Genomic DNA, 18,055 nt, shown 5'->3' with positions numbered 1-18,055 from the left:
TCCACAATGGAGAATGTGACATAACTAAGTGACAAAGCTCATCTATAAAATAAAGCAATTTTCTCTTTCTTATATGTAACATGTCTCATTGAGTTCAACATATGTCATATTAAGCAGTGAACTGGGTGACAAATGTAACACTGCACAATGCAAAGCAATGTGGAAGAGAACAAATCCAAAATCAATTCTCCAGTCACAGTCAATGACAAAAACTGCACTGTTCCTGCTGACTACATAGAAAACAGCACTAAGCATTTTCTATGTGACACTTCAGCAGGGCCCTCTTCAATGTTTTATTTATTTAACTTTCACTCATTCCTCAATTATGTGCCTGCATTTAAAAATGTAGCCAGCAATATATTCCAGGGTAATTTAGCATGTAAACATGGAAAATCTTGCCATTGTGTATCGAGGAATGCTTGGATTTTACTCTGCAGTGGATATTGGTAAGAAAATGTTTAATCTTTAACACAATTGAGATTTGCTTGAAATATGTTGAATTCCTTCCAAACAAATGTATTCAAGTTGCAGAGTCTTTTGAAGTTATGGTCAATTTGATAAATAAAGGAAGCATGATGTATCCAAACTGTGATGTGTTCAGTAGGATGCCTGCTAACTGGATTTAATTAGTAAACTTTCAAGCATTTGGTGTAATATGAAATGAAAATTAGTCAATGGGCGATAAATAAATGATCGTTGAGTTATCCTTCCCTCATGATGTGCCCTAGATAGCATGATGTGAGTTTTACCTATAGCAAGATTTCTACACCTGATAAAGTGATACTTAAGTTAGCTTATGTAAATTAAGTGCCAGACCTAGGTAGCATCATACTGTAAGGTTCAATAGATGTGTGTTACAGTTCCAGGTATCTCTATGTAAAATAAATTTGCAATTACTGCCATGTACAGGCTAGTATTGAGCAATTTGGTCACAAACTATTGCATGCTTCCCTCAAAGTGTCATTCAGCCAATGGCCCTTGTTAAGATGGAGATTGAGAGCTTTATACCATGATACAGTGTTGATATTATGAATATGTCATTGTATGTATTCTGTCTTTAGGAGACAATGACAGATCTTGCTGGTTTGATGCATTTTTCTGACTATCAATTGTGTTGTCTGCACCAAAAGAAGGCAAAACAATCCCAATTCTGGAGTCTGTAAGTTGATTTATATGAAATACTACCTTCAAACATGTAGGAAATGTTTTGTGCATTGGGTATTTAAACTTGCAGCCATATATGGCCTGTGTTTGTGAAATAACTGCACAGAGGCTGGTGTCCCATCACCAAGTCACTCTTTATTCGCCTGTGCACAATACTGTGGTCAGCCAGCTTGGAGTCAGTCCTCAACTGAGGAGATTCTAATCTCCTGGTCATATTGGTCAACCAAGGCTTTCCTGATTGGCCCAGGTTAACAACCCCAATCAAGAACCTTGTAGTTAACAAAGTTCCACCTGATTCCAACCACTACAGTTTGTAAATTGAACATTTGTAAATTGGGAACCTCAGTAATTGTTGTTGGTCTGTTACTATGGCTTCCTGCTGGTATCTATCTTCAATTCATGGATGTAGCCCATTTTTTTCCCCAGGAGGTCTTTCCTGAAGTTTAATCAGTACCAATTCCATTAGCCTCTCTGACTTATTCTTCAGATAAACCGCACTCATTGAAGGTCTATTTCTTTTATTGAAGTAACATACAAGGCTTGTTTGTCCTATTCTTTAAATTATTTTTTCTGTCCTGTCTTTTTCTTTTTATTTCCTTTTTTACAGTTGTGGCTTCTTTAATGAGTGATGATATCTTTGGGACTGTGTCTTTGAGAAATAAAGCTCTAGTAGCAGGTTTCAGCCACTTGATAATGTTTGTGCCAATTAGCTGCCCTCTTTTGACACGGCCAAGCATTTATTGCCCATTCCGAATTGTTCAGAAAAAGGTGATGATGAGCCAACTTCTTGAGCTGCTACAGTTCTTGGAGTGTAGGGACACCCACTGTGTTGTGAGGCAGGGAGTTCCAGGATGTCCAAGATGGAGGATAGGAAAAATTTCTGGCTGTAACAGCTGCTCCTTTATTGAGGTATTTTAGGTGCTGGAGGTGATTTCCTTGAATTCCATGAGCAGCAATTACTATTTTGGATGCTGTTGCATTGTTTTGGAACTTTGGGAAAAAAAAGTCAAAACTATAGCAGTTTTAAAAGGGAGAAGAACAGACAAAGGAAGCATATGGTGAGGTCAGTGCAGGAGACAGAGAGGAAAGAAACTTACACCACAGTGTACCTATACAGTTACTGCCTCTGCTGTTTGAGTTTATGTATCGCTGGACATCGGATTGCATCTGGGAAAATTAACAAACAGTGAATTTTATAACTGATCTTGGAGGAACTGTTTGGATGACGTTCACAGCACAGAAACAGATAAGTGAATTGTTTGAAGTGTGTGGATTCTTTCTTGATTATATGTTTTTTGAGATATGTCTCTTGATTAAACTTAAAATATAAGCCGTAACTATTAATTTAACCTGGGGCAATGTTTTGTAGAGGAATAAGACGGTGTTATTTTCTGAGTCTGTAGATTATAAAGGAGCAAAAATGGCCTTTAGTAGAGTGATATGCACTTCTTGACAGGTGTGGGAGTTTAAAGAGAGTCTAAGGGTTACTGCGGATTATATCTGCAATAAATACTGTTGGTTGCCAATCCTATCAAATCAAATGGATCGGTTGGAGAGACAGTTAGAGGCAATGAGGAATTTGCAACAGCAACAGTATGTGATGGATGGCAGTTATAGGAATGGGGGAAAGTCTCAGATACAGTCACATAGATGGGTAAACTCCAGGAAAGGTAAGAGAGGTAGGCAACTAGTGCAGAAGTCTTCTGTGGCTATCCCCATTTCAAACAAGTATGCTGTTTTGGAAAATGTAGGGGGTGATTGATTCACAGAGGAACATAGCATGAACAGCCAAATTTCTGGTATTGAGACTGGCCCTAATGCAATGAGGGGTTTGTCAGGTTCCAAGAGATCAATTGTGTCAGGGGACTCTCTAGCCCGAGGTACAGGCAGACATTTCTGTGGCTAGCAGCGAAAAATTAGAATGATGTGTTGCTTCCCTGGCACCAGGATCAAGGATCTCTCAGAGAGTGTGCAGAATGTTCTCAAGGGGTAGAGGGGCTAGCAAGAGGTCATTGCCCACATTGGAACCAATGCCATAGGAAAGGAAAAGATTGAGATTCTGAAGGGAGATTACAAAGAGTTAGGCAGGAATTTGAAAAGGAGGTCCTCGAGAGTAGTAATATCTGGATTACTCCTGGTGCTACAAGCTAGTGAGGGAAGGACGAAGAGGATAGAGCAGATGAATGCATGGCTGAGCAGCTGGTGTATGGGCGAAGCATTCACATTTTTGGACCATTGGAATCTCTTTTGGGGTAGAAATGACCTGAACAAGAAGGATGGCTTGCACCTAAACTGGAAGGAGACTAATACACTGGCAGGGAGATTTGCTAGAGCTGCTCGGAAAGATTTAAACTAGTAAGGTTGGGGGGGGGGGGGGGCAGGGAGATAGTGAGGAAAGAGGTCAATCTGATAAATTGGTACAGTTGAGAACAGAAGTGAGTCAAACAGGGCAGGCAGGGACAAGGTAGGACTAATAAATTAAACTGCATTTATTTCAATGGAAGGGGCCTAACAGGGAAGGCAGATGAACTCAGGGCATGGTTAGGAACATAGGACTGGGAAATAATAGCAATTACAGAAACATGGCTCAGGGATGGGCAGGACTGGCAGCTTAATGTTCCACGATACAAATGCTACAGGAAGGACAGAAAGGGAGGCAAATGAGGAGGGGAAGTGGCAATTTTATAAGGGTTAAAATTACAGCTGTACTTAGGAGGATATTCCTGGAAATACATCCAGGGAAGTTATTTGCGTGGAACTGAGAAATTAGAAAGGGTTGATAACCTTATTGGGATTGCATTATAGACCCCCTAATAGTCAGAGGGACAGTGAGAAACAAATTTGTAATGAGATCTCAGATATCTGTGAGAATAATATGGTGGTTATGGTAGGAGATTTTAACTTTCCAAACATAGACTGGGACTGCCCTAGTGTTAAGCGTTTAGATGGAGAGGAATTTGTTAAGTGTGTACAATACAATTTTCTGATTCAGTATGTGAATGTACCTACTAGAGAAGGTACAAAACTTGACCGACTCTTGGGAAATAAGGCAGGGCAGGTGACTGAGGTGTCAGTGGGGGAGCACTTTGTTTTAAAATAGTGACCGAAAAGGATAGACCAGATCTAAAAGTTGAAGTTCTAAATTGGAGAAAGGCCAATTTTAACGGTATTAGGCAAGAATTTTCGAAACCTGATTGAGTCATAGAGTTATAGAGTTATAGAGATGTACAGCATGGAAACAGACCCTTCGGTCCAACCGGAGGCAAATGTTCGCAGGTAAAGGGACGGCTGGAAAATGGGAAGCCTTCAGAAATGAGATAACAAGAATCCAAAAAAGTATATTCATGACAGGGTGAAAGGGAATGCTGGATGACTAAAGAAATTGAGGGTTTGGTTAAGAAAAAGAAGGAATAGACAGGATAGCTCGAGTGAATCCTTAGAGTATAACATATGTAGGAGTATACTTAAGAGGGAAATCAGGAGGGCAAAAAATGGACATGAGATAGCTTTGGCGAATAGAATTAAGGAGAATCCAAAGAATTTTCATAAATACATTAAGGATAACTAGGGAGGGAATAGGGCCCCTCAAAGATCGGGACGGCGGCCCTTCTGTGGAGCTGCAGAAAATGGGGGAGATACTAAACGAGTATTTTGCATCAGTATTTACTGTGGAAAACAAGTTGGAAAATATAGAATGTAGTGAAATAGATGTTGACACCTTGTAAAATGTCCATATTGCAGAGGAGGAAGTGCTGGATGTCTTGAAATGCATAAAGGTGGACAAATCCCCAGGACCTGATCAGGTGTACCCTAGAACTCTGTGGGAAGCTAGAGAAGTGATTGCTGGGCCTCCTGCTGAGATATTTATGTCAACGATAGTCACAGGTGAGGTGCCGGAAAACTGGAGGTTGGCTAACGTGGTGCCACTGATTAAGAAGGGTGGTAAGGACAAGCCAGGGAACCATAGACCAGTGAGCCTGACGTTGGTGGTGGGCAAGTTGTTGGAGGGAATCCTGAGGGACAGGATGTACATGTATTTGGAAAGGCAAGGACTGATTAGGGATCATCAACATGGCTTTGTGCATGCGAAATCATGTCTCACAAACTTGATTGAGTTTCTTGAAGAAGAAACAAAGAGGATTGATGAGGGCAGAATGGTAGATGTGATCTATGTGGACTTCAGTAAGCCTTTTGAAAATGTTCCCCTTTGGAAACTGGTTAGCAAGGTGAGATCTCACGGAATACAGGGAGAACTAGCCATTCGGATACAGAACAGGCTCAAAGGTAGAAGACAGAGGGTGGTGGTGGAGGGTTGTTTTTCAGACTGGAGGCCTGTGACCAGTGGTGTGACACAAGGATCGGTGCTGGGTCCTCTACTTTTTCTCATTTATATCAATGATTTGGATGTGAGCATAAGAGATATGGTTAGTAGGTTTGCAGATGACACGAAAATTGGAGGTGTGGTAGATAGTGAAGAAGGTTACCTCAGATTACAACAGGATCTTGACCAGATGGGCCAATGGGCTGAGAAGTAGCAGATGGAGTTTAATTCAAATAAACGTGAGGTGCTGCATTTTGGGAAAGGAAATCTTAGCAGGACTTATACACTTAATGATAAGGTCCTACGGAGTGTTGCTGAACAAAGAGACCTTGGAGTGCAGGTTCATAGCTCCTTGAAAGTGGAGTCGCAGGTAGATAGGATAGTGAAGAAGGCGTTTGGTATGCCTTCCTTTATTGGTCAGTGTATTGAGTACAGGAGTTGGGAAGTCATGTTGCGGTTGTACAGGACATTGATTAGGCCACTGTTGGAATATTGCATGCAATTCTGGTCTCCTTCCTATCGGAAAGATGTTGTGAAACTTGAAAGGGTTCAGAAAAGCTTTACAAGGATGTTGCCAGGGTTGGAGAATTTGAGCTGTAGGGAGAGGCTGAACAGGCTGGGGCTGTTTTCCCTGGAGTGTCGAAAGTTGAGGAATGACCTTATAGAGGTTTACAAAATTATGAGGGGCATGGATAGGATTAAATAGACAAAGTCTTTTCCCTGGGGTCAGGGAGTCCAGAACTTGAGGGCATAGGTTTAGGGTGAGAGGGGAAAGATATAAAAGAGACCTAAGGGGCAACGTTTTCACACAAGAGGGTGTTACGTGTATGGAATGAGCTGCCAGAGGACGTGCTGGAGGCTGGTACAATTGCAACATTTAAAAGGCATTTGGATGGGTATATTAATAGGAATGGTTTGGAGGGATATGGGCCGGGTATTGCAGGGGGGACTAGATTGGGTTGGGATATCTGGTCAGCATGGACGGGTTGGACCGAAGGGTCTGTTTCCATCCTGTACATCTCTATGACTCTATGTTGATCCAATGACAATGGAAGAATAGTAGCTTATTTCAATGACAGGATTGTGAATGATTCAGAGGGAAACATGCAGATTGTGAAGGTCCCATGCATCTTCTGCCCTTGTCTTTCTGGATGTTAGTGGTCATAGCTTTGTTGTGTTTCAGCAGTACATCATGTAAATGGGATACACTCCTACTGCACACTGGTGTTGGGACAGTGAATGTTTGAATATCAATCAAATGTGTGTGAGGAGTCTGTACTGAATTTACATTTGTTTTTGATATATTCAGATGATTTAGGCTTGGGGAAAGAGAAGAGGACAACTGCCATGCAAATAACAAAGGCTATAAAAGACTCAGATTTATGGAAGAGAAGATGAAATTTCATGTTCACAAATGTAGAGTCGTATATTCTAATGAGAAACTAAACAATGACATTACACAGTATGTCAAAACATATTGTAAAACATGTGCAGAGAACCCCGAAGGATGAAATATAAAAGATCCATGAGAGTGCATGGAAACAAAACTAAAGAACTACTAGTATTTTATGTTCTATAAATATGAAAGTAATGTACAATATACAATTCATGCAGACCATTGGTTCACCCAGAGTTAAAGGAATTTAGTGAACTTCTGTCCAGTCTTAACACAAAGGCCCATTGTTTGCCCCATTTAAGCTGTTAGCATTGAGGTTTTTGGGGTAATTATTGGTAAGAAAAGTGAGAGGGGTTTGGTGGAACTTGGTGGGTTGCGCACTGAGCACAGGAATTGGATGATGTATTTGTTCTTTTTAACACATATTGGATGTGTTAACAGTCAAGGTTCAAGGTTGCAGAACAGATAGTGATTGTATTTCAGATTCTTGAACAAAGAGCTAAACAGGTACAATTGGATGAATGACCTCCTTTCATAGAAAAAGACCTTTCAGCTCATCATGTTTGCACCAATTGAACAAACTAGCCGTCCAACCCAATTTCACATTCCAGCACCTCAGCCGTAGCCTTGCAGGTTATAGCACTTCAGGTTCCTCTTCAGTGAGTTGAGTGTTTCTGTCTTAATCACCACACTGGGCAACAAATTCCAGACACCAACCACCGTCTGGGTGAAAAGATTTTCCTCATACCTTCTCTAATCCATCACACCATATACTTAAATCTGTGCCTCCTGCGGAAACAGATCTTCTCTGTCCACGATGACCAAACCCCTCATCACTGTGTATACCTCAACTAAGTCTCCACTCAACCTCCTCGGTTCTAAGAAAAACAAGTTTAGCACACCTATTCTGTCCTCATACTTGCAATTTTCAAAGCATGGCAAAATTCTTGTTAATTTACTTTGTACTGCCTCCAGACCAGAATAGGGGCAGCATGGTGGCTCAGTGGTTAACACCTGAATTCGATTCCAGCCTTGGACAACTGTCTGTGTGGGGTTTGCACATTCTCCCCGTGTCTGCGTGGGGTTTTGTCCAGGTGCTTTGTTTTCCACCCACAATCAAAAAATGTGCAGATTAGGTGGTTCGGCCATGCTAAATTGCTCATAGTGTTCAGGGATGTGTAATTTAGGTATGTGATTCAACAGTAAAAGTAGAGTAATAGGGTTGGGAAATGGGTGTGCATGGGTTACTCTTCAGAGGGTCGGTGTGGACTTGTTGGATCTTCTGTGATTAGCACAGATGAGGTCCCAGAAGACTAAGGGTGGTGAATGTTGTGCCCTTATTCAAGAAGGGCTACAAAGAAAAACCTGGGAAGTATGGACCTGCAAGCTTAACATTTGTGGCAGGTAAGTTACTTGAGAAAATTCTAAAGGATAAGATATACATGCATTTGGAAAGATAGGCTTTGATTAGGAGTAGTCAACATAGCTTTGTGTATGGGAAATAATGGCTCATAAATTTGTTCTTTCATGCAGTGATCTGGGCGGTAGATATAGCCTAATGCTCTAGAAGGTTAGATTGCATGGAATCCAGAGGGAGCTGAAAGATTGGATACACAATTGGCTTGATAATAGAAGCAGAGGGTAATAGTAAAAGGATGGTTGTCGGGCTAGAGGCTTGTGACTACTGGAGTGCCTCAGGGGTAAGTGCTAGACCTGTTGCTGTTTGGATATCAATGATTTGGATGAGAATGTACAAGGCATGATTAGTAATTTTGCAGATGACACTAAAATGAGGCAGCATCGTGGACAGTAAGGAAGGTTATCAAAAATTGCAGTAAGACCTTGATCAGCTGGGGAAGGGGGCTGAGAATTGACAAATGAATATAGATAAAAGGTCTTGCATTTTGGAAAGTCAAATCAAGATAGGACTTTCATGCTGAATGGTAGGGCCTTAAGGGGTGTCATGGAACAGAGGGATTTTGGAGTTCAGGTGCACGCTTCTCTGAAAGCGGAGTCACAGGTATACAGGGCATTGGAGAAAGCTTTTGGCACACTGGCCTTTATCAGTCAGGGCATTGAGTATAGAAGTTGGGAAGTTATGTTGCAGTTGTACAGGATGTTAGTGAGACCACAATTGGAATATGGTGTTCAGTTTTGGTCATCTTGCTATTGGAAGGATGTTATTAAACTGGAAAGAGTGTAAAAGAAATTTTGCAAGGATGTTGCCAGGATTCAAAGGCCTGAATTATAGGAAGAAGTTGGACAAACTAGATCTTTCTTTAGTGTGTAGGAGATTGAGAGGGGATATTATACAAATATGTAAGGTCACGAGAGGCATGGATAGGGTGAATGCACTCTGTTATTTTCCCAGGTTTAGGGAATCAAGGACTAGAGGGCATAAGTTTAATGTTAGAGGAGAAAGAATAAAAAGCAACCTGAGGGGCAGCTTTTTTATGCAGTGGGTGGTACACATATGGAATGAGCTGCCAGCCGAAGTGATTGAGGCAGGTACATGAACAACATTTAAAAGGTATTTGAATAATTGTATGGATAGGAAAGATTTAGAAGAATATAGGCCAGTTGCAGGGAAATGGGGTTAGTGTGGATGAACATTTTGGTCAGCATGGACTAGTTTGGGAAAAAGTGCTTATCTCCATGCTGTAGGACTCTTTGACTGTATCAATTATATCCTTCCTGTAATATGATGTTCAGGGCAAGGGGTATGCTGCGTGGGAGTCTGGAACTACTGCTTGAAAGGGTGGTAGAGTCAAAAACTCTCATAACAACATTTAAGTAATATTTAGATATGTACCTGCGCTGCCCAAACCTCCAAGTTAATGGGCCAAGAGCTGGAAAATGGGATTAAGGCAATAAGGTCTTTATTGACTGGCATGAACATGATGGGTTGAATGGCTTCTTCTTGTGCTGTAAATGTCTGAGTCTAATCCATATCAGTAACATCCATTTGCACTACCCTCATCAATCTTCCTTATTATTTCCTCAAGGAAGTGAATTCTGTTAGTTGAATAAGACTTCCCCGAACAATGCCATTTTCACTGTTCCTGGTTTGTCTCACCATGTAACACTTAATCCTTTTGATTCCTTCTGGATTGTAATCTACCCTAATCCAATGATTTAATGTTGGAATTCAATTAGTGCTATGAAACATTGTGGCTGGACCTTCTCCTGGAGTAGGTGGAACAACACATGTGGTTTGTTTCAATTAAATAAGAGAGATTAAAAAGGTGTTTTGAGACTGTTGGACATTTGAGAACTCGATAGACTTTATTGTAATTACATACCACTAGTGTTAAGTTATTAAACTTATCTAAGCTCATTTTATGCATTTAGTTGTAAATTAGTTTTAATCATAATTAAGATGCATAGTCAGGGGAGCTAAGTAATCTTTGGTGAAAGCAACAATATTTCATCTAATTTTTCCATTATAATCTGTGTCCTACAGAACTTATGCACCACTCCAGTAATCGAGAGATACAAACAGTGCTGTCGATTGGCATAGTCAATTATTAAGATTGTTGAGGTGCCTCTTTGGGGAAAAGGCAGTGGGAAGATAGGTGGCTGTGGGTCCATAGAGCAGAGACCAACTGACGTTTCTCAGACCAAATAACAGTCCCTGTCACCTCACCATTACTGCTATTCTGCCAGTGCCTTCACTGTTTGCTGCCAGCAGTGGACCAGCCCAATTGCTGATGTTCAGGCTGGTCGAGATCAGTCTGAATCCAGCCCTCAAGGTCCGGAACTGTTCAAAATCATCCTTTGAGACCTGCATTGTACTCCATTAAAAGCCATCAGCCTTACATTACTCTGAACACACCACTTGACAAGCAACTCAGCAGCTGAAAATGTGTTGCTGGAAAAGCGCAGCAGGTCAGGCAGCATCCAAGGAGCAGGAGAATCAACGTTTCGGGCATGAGCCCTTCTTCAGGCTCATGCCCAGAACCTCGTTTCTTCTGCTCCTTGGATGCTGCCTGACCGGCTGCGCCTTTCCAGCAACACATTTTCAGTTCTGATCTCCAGCATCTGCAGTCCTCACTTTCTCCCTAAGCAACTCAGCAGCACAAGCTGAGGCAAAGGCACACTGAAGAGCCATCAAGAGAGTGTAAAAGCCCAAGTAGTTCATTGTTCTATGCATTGTATGGTGCTTGAACTATGCGCATACACAGCTGCAGAGTTCAAACTGCAAGCCTGGGAAAAAAAACGATTCATAAAAATGAATAGTTGTGGTCACCTTCACTTGACTGACAACCTGCCTTCAGGTTGAGCTGTGATTATAATAATTGGCAGAATTCAATTGCAAACTCTCTAATATAATAAAGTCATTGCAAGCAGTGGTTGTCACTATATATCAGGTTAGAGAATTGCTCTCTGAAGGTAGATATGGCTCCCTGCTAAACAGTCCCCTTCCCCCCTCCTCTCCCTTTTAGCAGCATGTCCCACTCTAGGTGGTCTCTTATTATTCATTCCAGTCATCTTCAGTTTTAATGGTTAGATCTAGCAGACCGATCATGTCTGGAAGCATATAGTTTTTGCAGAGCAGCAAGACAAAATATTGTGGTTGTTTAAAGTATGAAATTAAGGCAGTAACATTCTCAAAACACTCAGCAACATCTGTGGAGAGGAAAATCCTAATGCTAACCCTAAACTTCCAGGTTAATGCTTCTTCATCCACAGCCCTACCCTTGTCTTTTAAAAAAAAACTGCCTGCCTTTATTATTTGGCAAACAATGCTGACAGGGTATCCTGCTGGGTACAGGGCTTGTTGGTAGTGCTAAGTGAGGAGATCAACACAGGAGGTGCAATGGCTCCTTTCATGATTAATCAGTTATTTAATTGGTGTGGATGTTACACTGTGATAATGTCACAGAACTAGTAATCTAGATTTTCAAGCTCAAATTCTGGGGAGAATGGTTTGAATCCTACAGTGGACAGATGATAAAAGTTGAATTTGATAAAAGAGCTGGATCATTTTTAGAAATCTAGCCTAATAGTCACCATTTAACTAATGTCAATTTTTGTGAAAAAAAAGAAGCATCTGATTCATTGAAGTCTTTTAGGGAAGGAAATCCTTACCTGGTTTGATCTACATGTGACTTCAGACCTAGAATGATGTGGTTGATTCTTTTGGTGCGGCACGGTGGCTGGGTGATTAGCACTGCTGCCTCATAGTACCAGGGTCCCAGGTTCAATTCCAGCCTCGGGCGACTGTCTGTGTGAAGTTTGCACATTCTCCCTGTGTGTGTGTGGGTTTCCTCCAGGTGCTCCGGTTTCCTCCCACAGTCCAAAGATGTGCAGGTCAGATGAATTGGCCATGCCAAATTGCCCATAATTTTAGGTGCATTAGTCGGAGGGAAATAGATCTGGGTGGGTTCCTCTTCGGAGGGTCTGTGTGGACTTATTGAGCGGAAGGGCCTGTTTCCACATTGTAGGGATTCTAATCTAAATAACTGCCCTGTGGACCATTTGGAATGGGCAATATATGATGACCTAACCAGCAATGCCCACATTCTGTGAATGAAAGAAAAAAAAAGGAACACACAAATTTTGATAACTATGATGGGGATCTGTAATACATGGGCTTGTAATTTTGCAGAAGATTTGTAGAAGCCATGGGCTATTGTGAATTATGACCCTGGGGCCAGAAATTGACGCAACTGAAAGTCTGTACATAAAATCCGTGGGCAGCTGTAATGTACTGAGCAGTAGGCGTTTTACCTTTGCAGAGGACCAATACATATTGCAAGCAATATACATTCATGACATGAAAATTCTTTTTAATATTCTTGAAAATATGTCGAGTTCAGAAATAAAAATGAAGACTGCATTTGATGTTCATTTCAGCATGTTTTAAAGTGCTTTGTTGCCAATTAAGTAATTTTGAAGGGAACCATTGTTACTGTACCTAACATTGGCTATTTAATTTTAAAAAACTGTCAAAATGCTTGCAGGTGTACTCCAGGAAGACTTCAGAAGATAAATGGTGAATTTTTTTTTTAAAAAGTAAGACTTGTGTGTCCTTGTGTGTGGGTATGGAGGAACAGAAGTTTAATTTTATCCAGGATGATTATTTGACACGACAGTTTATTTTTTACTAGTTCAGTTGCCTTCAGCTACATTGGCTGTTAATATGTGGAATTCCTTCCTTCACATCATCTCTCTACCTTGCTTTAGTTATCAAGCCATCTCCAAACTCAACTCTTCAACTAAAAAAACCACCTTTTTCTCACCTGTCAGGTACACCATCACTTCTGTTTACAAAGTGCTCAGCAACAATTTTATCTTAATTTTACAGAAATACAAGATCTCATTGCTCCCTAATCTGGTCTGTTTGTCTTCAGCATGCCACGATTTCTTTCTGAATTGGCATGAAGCTTGGCCGTACATAGCATAGTGCCTCTTACCTTTCCATAACCCCACTTAAATATGCAGTGACATACCCAAGACCTCTTTTACCCTATAGATCCTCCAATTCCTGTTTGCACAAATTGCATTATTGCGAAGGTTGCTCTGTGGTTTACCATACGAAAGGAAGTACTTTGTTTGGACATTACATTCTTGAAAATGCTCTCACATTTCCTCTGTGCTCATTAACATTGCAACAGAACTGTAACAAAGTGCAAACAGATTTGCAGGAAATGTCACATCTGCCAGTGATTCTGTTGAAGCTCATTAGTATGGTTTCCTGATATATTATCATTTACAAGGAAGGCTTTTCCTGATGATAACAATCATTAACTTTATTGATGCAGAACTAGGAGCAGCTTTAAAGGTTGGCCCAAGTACAGTATAGCTAAGAACGCTGCTTTCAGAATGGGTAATGATGTCAGTCACTAACACCTCACTTAACAATTGGCTTAATTAAGGTCTTAAATCTAATGGAGAATATCATTTACTGATGAAACAAACCTCCTAGGAAATAGAGAGACAGTACCAACAATATCAAGCAGACTTCTACTGTGTTCTAACAGAAACTGGCATTAATTTCTCACATTGAAGACTTATTCACTGTCTCCAGTCATTTTAAAGAGGAGATTCACTCAGGAATTAAATTTGGTTAATAAATAAGTATCCAATGTTTGAAATCCATGTTCAGTTAAGATTTCTGGCCAGCGCTAGGCCTGTGAGTTGTTTGCTGAGAAAACTCAGGTGGCAAGTAGAACTTTGCCCTATTAGTTGGCTGATGAACAGGAAATTGATTATAAGGCATTGCCCTGACCTTACCTCAATTTTGCATGTGGAAGGAGAGACTTGAGGCAGTACACCAACCCTTAGGCAAATTGAAGCCTTTTTTGGGTATTTTGAGTCCTCTTCCTGCCTGACTATAAAGTAACCACAATGGAAGAAGGCTGGTGCCAGCTTTGACACCCATCAGGTTCTGGTCCTCAGGCTATTGGTCAGAAAGGTGAAAAGGGAGGTTACCTCCTTTACAGCTCCATGAGTGCTTTCAGTGGATCTGCCTTGTGCTTCCCAAACCTCACTCAAGTCATCCTCCACATGCTGAGGCCTCCTACTCTGTCCCTTCAAAGCCTTCCCAACTTACTATGACATGTGATTCCAGTGAATATCACAGTCATCAGGTCTAGATGCAGTCCCATACTGGCCATTGTTCCCGGTGGTGCTACTGGAACTAGCAAGTGGCCTTGGTGGAGGACCTCCTCCCCAGATCAGGAATGGAAGTTTTAACTGAGCTAATTTATGCCCCACAGAGTACTCAATGGTCACAAACACAGGAGTGGGTTTGTTACTGACTTCTACTGGATGGAATGTTGGGGAATCATGAGGTCAATGGATGGCAAAATTCACAAAACATTACTTTGGAATAATAATAATTTAAAACTGAAGGTGAAATGGATTGCATAAGAAAACATACATAAGTCAAAAGCATATCATATTGGATCTCCAAGAGAAACCAGGATGCAAGATCATTCATAGCAATATTCAAATCATCACAATTATCTAACATCAAACATCATGGTGCTACATATGTTGTTGTACTGTTGTGTCTAGTGGAGCCCTCTGACACAGCAGTTTCCAAGGGTTTGTTCTGAGAGGTGATTGCCAGAGACTAGGCTAAAGTTAGTCAAGGTACTGCAGAGAGATCATTGAAAGCCATTGACTTTACATAAACAAAAGAATCAATACCCTGCATTGTGAGCTAATGATAAACATGTCCTCAACAAAGACTCGGGTGATTGGAGGAGACTTAGTCATGAAAACATTGGTCTCTCTTGCCATTGGATGACATGCGAAGAGCACTATTTATCCTTGAATAAGTTCAAAATACAAATTATTTTTGTGCACAAAATTATTGTGGTCCATGTCCCATTTCAGCCTAATTACAAAAATTACAAGTGATTTTCTTAGAGATATTATATATATAGCACACATAGTCTAAAGCGTTGATTTTCAAATGACGTGCTACAACTCATTGGTGTGTTGTCTAGGTGTGTCGGCAAATTTTGTGCAAAGATAAGGAAGTTCTATATCTCACCCTTTAACAGCTTGATGCAGAAACTCAACTATTGTTATTAGGGGTAAAAACAATGACTGCAGATGCTGGAAACCAGATTCTGGATCAGTGGTGCTGGAAGAGCACAGCAATTCAGGCAGCATCCGAGGACAGGCAAAATCGACGTTTCGGGCAAAAGCCCTTCATCAGGAACGTCGATTTTGCCTGTCCTCGGATGCTACCTGAATTGCTGTGCTCTTCCAGCACCACTGATCCAGAATATTGTTATTAGGGACCCAGGTTTGAATCCCTCCACAGCAGAGGGTTGAATAAGAATTCGATTTAAAAAAAGTCTGGAATTAAGAATTTGCTGATAACTATGTTGTCAAATTGTCTTAAAATCAGTCTGCCATCCTCAGCTGGACTGGCTGACGTGACTCCAGTATCAGTAAGACGTGACCATCACACAGTCCTTTTAGATAAGAAATCTTGACTTCACATTGAGAAACGCTTCATTGTGTTGCATCTCTGCTATAAATGGGACATATTTCAGACAGATTAGCAACTCAAGACTGGGCATCCATGAAGCACAGGGGACCAACAGCAGCAGAATTGTACTCCTGCTCAATCTGCAACCTCCTGGCCTATCCCTTACTCAAGCATTACCACCAAGCCAGGGAATCAATCCTAATTCAGTGGAGAGCACAGGAAGGCATGCCAGGAGCAATATGAGGCATACCCAAAAGTAAGGTGTCAACCTGATGAAGCTACCAAATAGGATTATTCGCAAAAGCAGCAAACAATAGACAGAGCTAAGCAATCCCACAACCAAACTGATCAGATCAAAGTTCTGGAATCTTGCCACATTCAGTTGTGAGCTGTCACTGATAAGGAAGCTCCACAAATATCCCCATCCTGAATGATAGAAGAGCCCAAGCCATCAGTGCAAAAGATGGAGCTGAAATGCTTGCAGAAATCTTCAGCAGAAGTGTGAAACAGATTATCTAGTACAGCACATGACATTTTTGTGGAATTGTCACACTGGCTCAACATACTATTGTTGACTTTCACAATCTCTGTGGAAGTGCTGATAAGAACATTTTTGCTGCTGTTTGATGCATAATACCATCCATCCAGCCTTGTTTTTGGAATGTCCTGCAGTTATAAAAGATAAAACCTTGGTTTCAATTTTCTTTCCTTGTTTCTTTTCTCCTTTATATTCCTTTAAATCAATTTCTTCCATTCTTTCCCTTTTGATCCCTTTCTATCTCCCTTCTTTTCTTCCTTTCTTTCCCGTTATTTTCTATCTCAATGCCAGCATGTCTCCTCTTCTGCTCTTAATTGAGAGTACTGAATGTATGCAATCAGTCTATACTTAAAATACCTCCTTTTGTAATGGCTCGTGTTAAATGTGATTCAACAATCAGAGAGCACTCGTTGAATAATGCCGATTGTGCCAGGAATTACATTGGATACTAATGTAAGATGTCAATTGTGCCTCAATTATACCTTCAAGAAGCTACGTCTTTACAGTTGCTGGCTGTGCTGCACAAATAATTAACTGTCCCTGCTCCTCTTGTACGCTTGGCACTGATTAGACACAACCTCCTGACTGACACTCAGCATCATTCTGCATTTGTCCGTTATCATCCCCACAGATTATTTGTTCATATAATCCTATTGTTGAACACTCAACAGCCTTGTGCAGCCACTTCTTCATGTTTCTTGTTCAATTTGGAGCATACTAGCATTGCTTGATGTGCTATCCTACTGGGCAGCAAAATTTCCCATGCTGTTCTCTTCTTGGACTGGTATAATAACCATAGGCTGAATCTTCATGAAGCTCAGCAAATTTTCTCATTCCTTATTACCAAACTGGTTTCAAACAATCTCCCCGCTCCTCTTGTCTAATTCTAAACCCACCTTACCACACATGACTTCAGAACAAAATGTCACTGCTGGAATATCCCAGAACTAAGCAGCATTTCTGGCACCAATCCCATCTTTAAAAGCCTATTGTGTCCCTGGACAAGCACTGTTAATTTGTAGCTACCCTGCATAGTCCCTGACATTTGTCTCAGACTTGATAGACAAGGGAAATTTAATGCACTGGCTTACAAGAAGGTACCTTGAGCAACTGTTGGTGCTGGACAGACGGCATGTCTTCATAGAATCCCTCCAATGTGGAAACTGGCCATTATACCCAACAAGTTCCACACCAACCCCCTGAAGAGTATCTCACCCAGACCCATTCCCCTACCCTATTACTTCACATTACCCCTGACTACACTTCCCTGAACACTATGGGCAATTTAACATGGCCAATTCACCTAACCTACACATCTTTGGATTCTGGGAGGAAACCGGAGCATTCAGAGGAAACCCACATAGCCATGGGGAGAATGTGCAAACTCCATTCAGATAGTTGCCCAAGTCTGGAATCGAACCCAGGTCCCTGGTGCTGTGAAGTAGCACTGCTAACCACTGAACCAATGTGCCACAGCCCATTTTTTTCCCAAGGACCAACAGAGAATGCCAACCTGATCTGCTGTTTCCACCCAAGTAAATGCAGCCTTAGCCATCTTGAGAAATGCCCAGCAGTTGGAAGAATGTCAATGGCCAATGTTATGTGCAATCATCTTCTCTTTGCCTCACATTCTCTTGATCTCTGCTACTGTTTACCCACCTCCCATCAAGGCTCATGGTC

General features: G+C 41.2%; 1 long non-coding RNA gene across 1 annotated transcript in view; it reads left to right on the top strand.

Annotated features, from left to right (window-relative positions):
* Positions 1-339: 339 nt before the first annotated feature.
* LOC122543172 (uncharacterized) overlaps positions 340-18,055 on the top strand; it is a 139,901-nt gene continuing 122,185 nt past the window's right edge. The window contains exons 1-2 of the long non-coding RNA XR_015751806.1: positions 340-446; positions 1,062-1,159. This is a non-coding gene — a long non-coding RNA (uncharacterized LOC122543172). The remainder of the gene's footprint in view (positions 447-1,061; positions 1,160-18,055) is intronic.

This window comes from Chiloscyllium plagiosum, unplaced genomic scaffold (assembly GCF_037043375.1).
Source record: "Chiloscyllium plagiosum isolate Xiang-an unplaced genomic scaffold, Cpla_swu_hap1 HiC_scaffold_3, whole genome shotgun sequence".
NCBI lineage: Eukaryota > Metazoa > Chordata > Chondrichthyes > Orectolobiformes > Hemiscylliidae > Chiloscyllium > Chiloscyllium plagiosum.
This window is presented reverse-complemented; position numbering and strand designations above follow the sequence as displayed.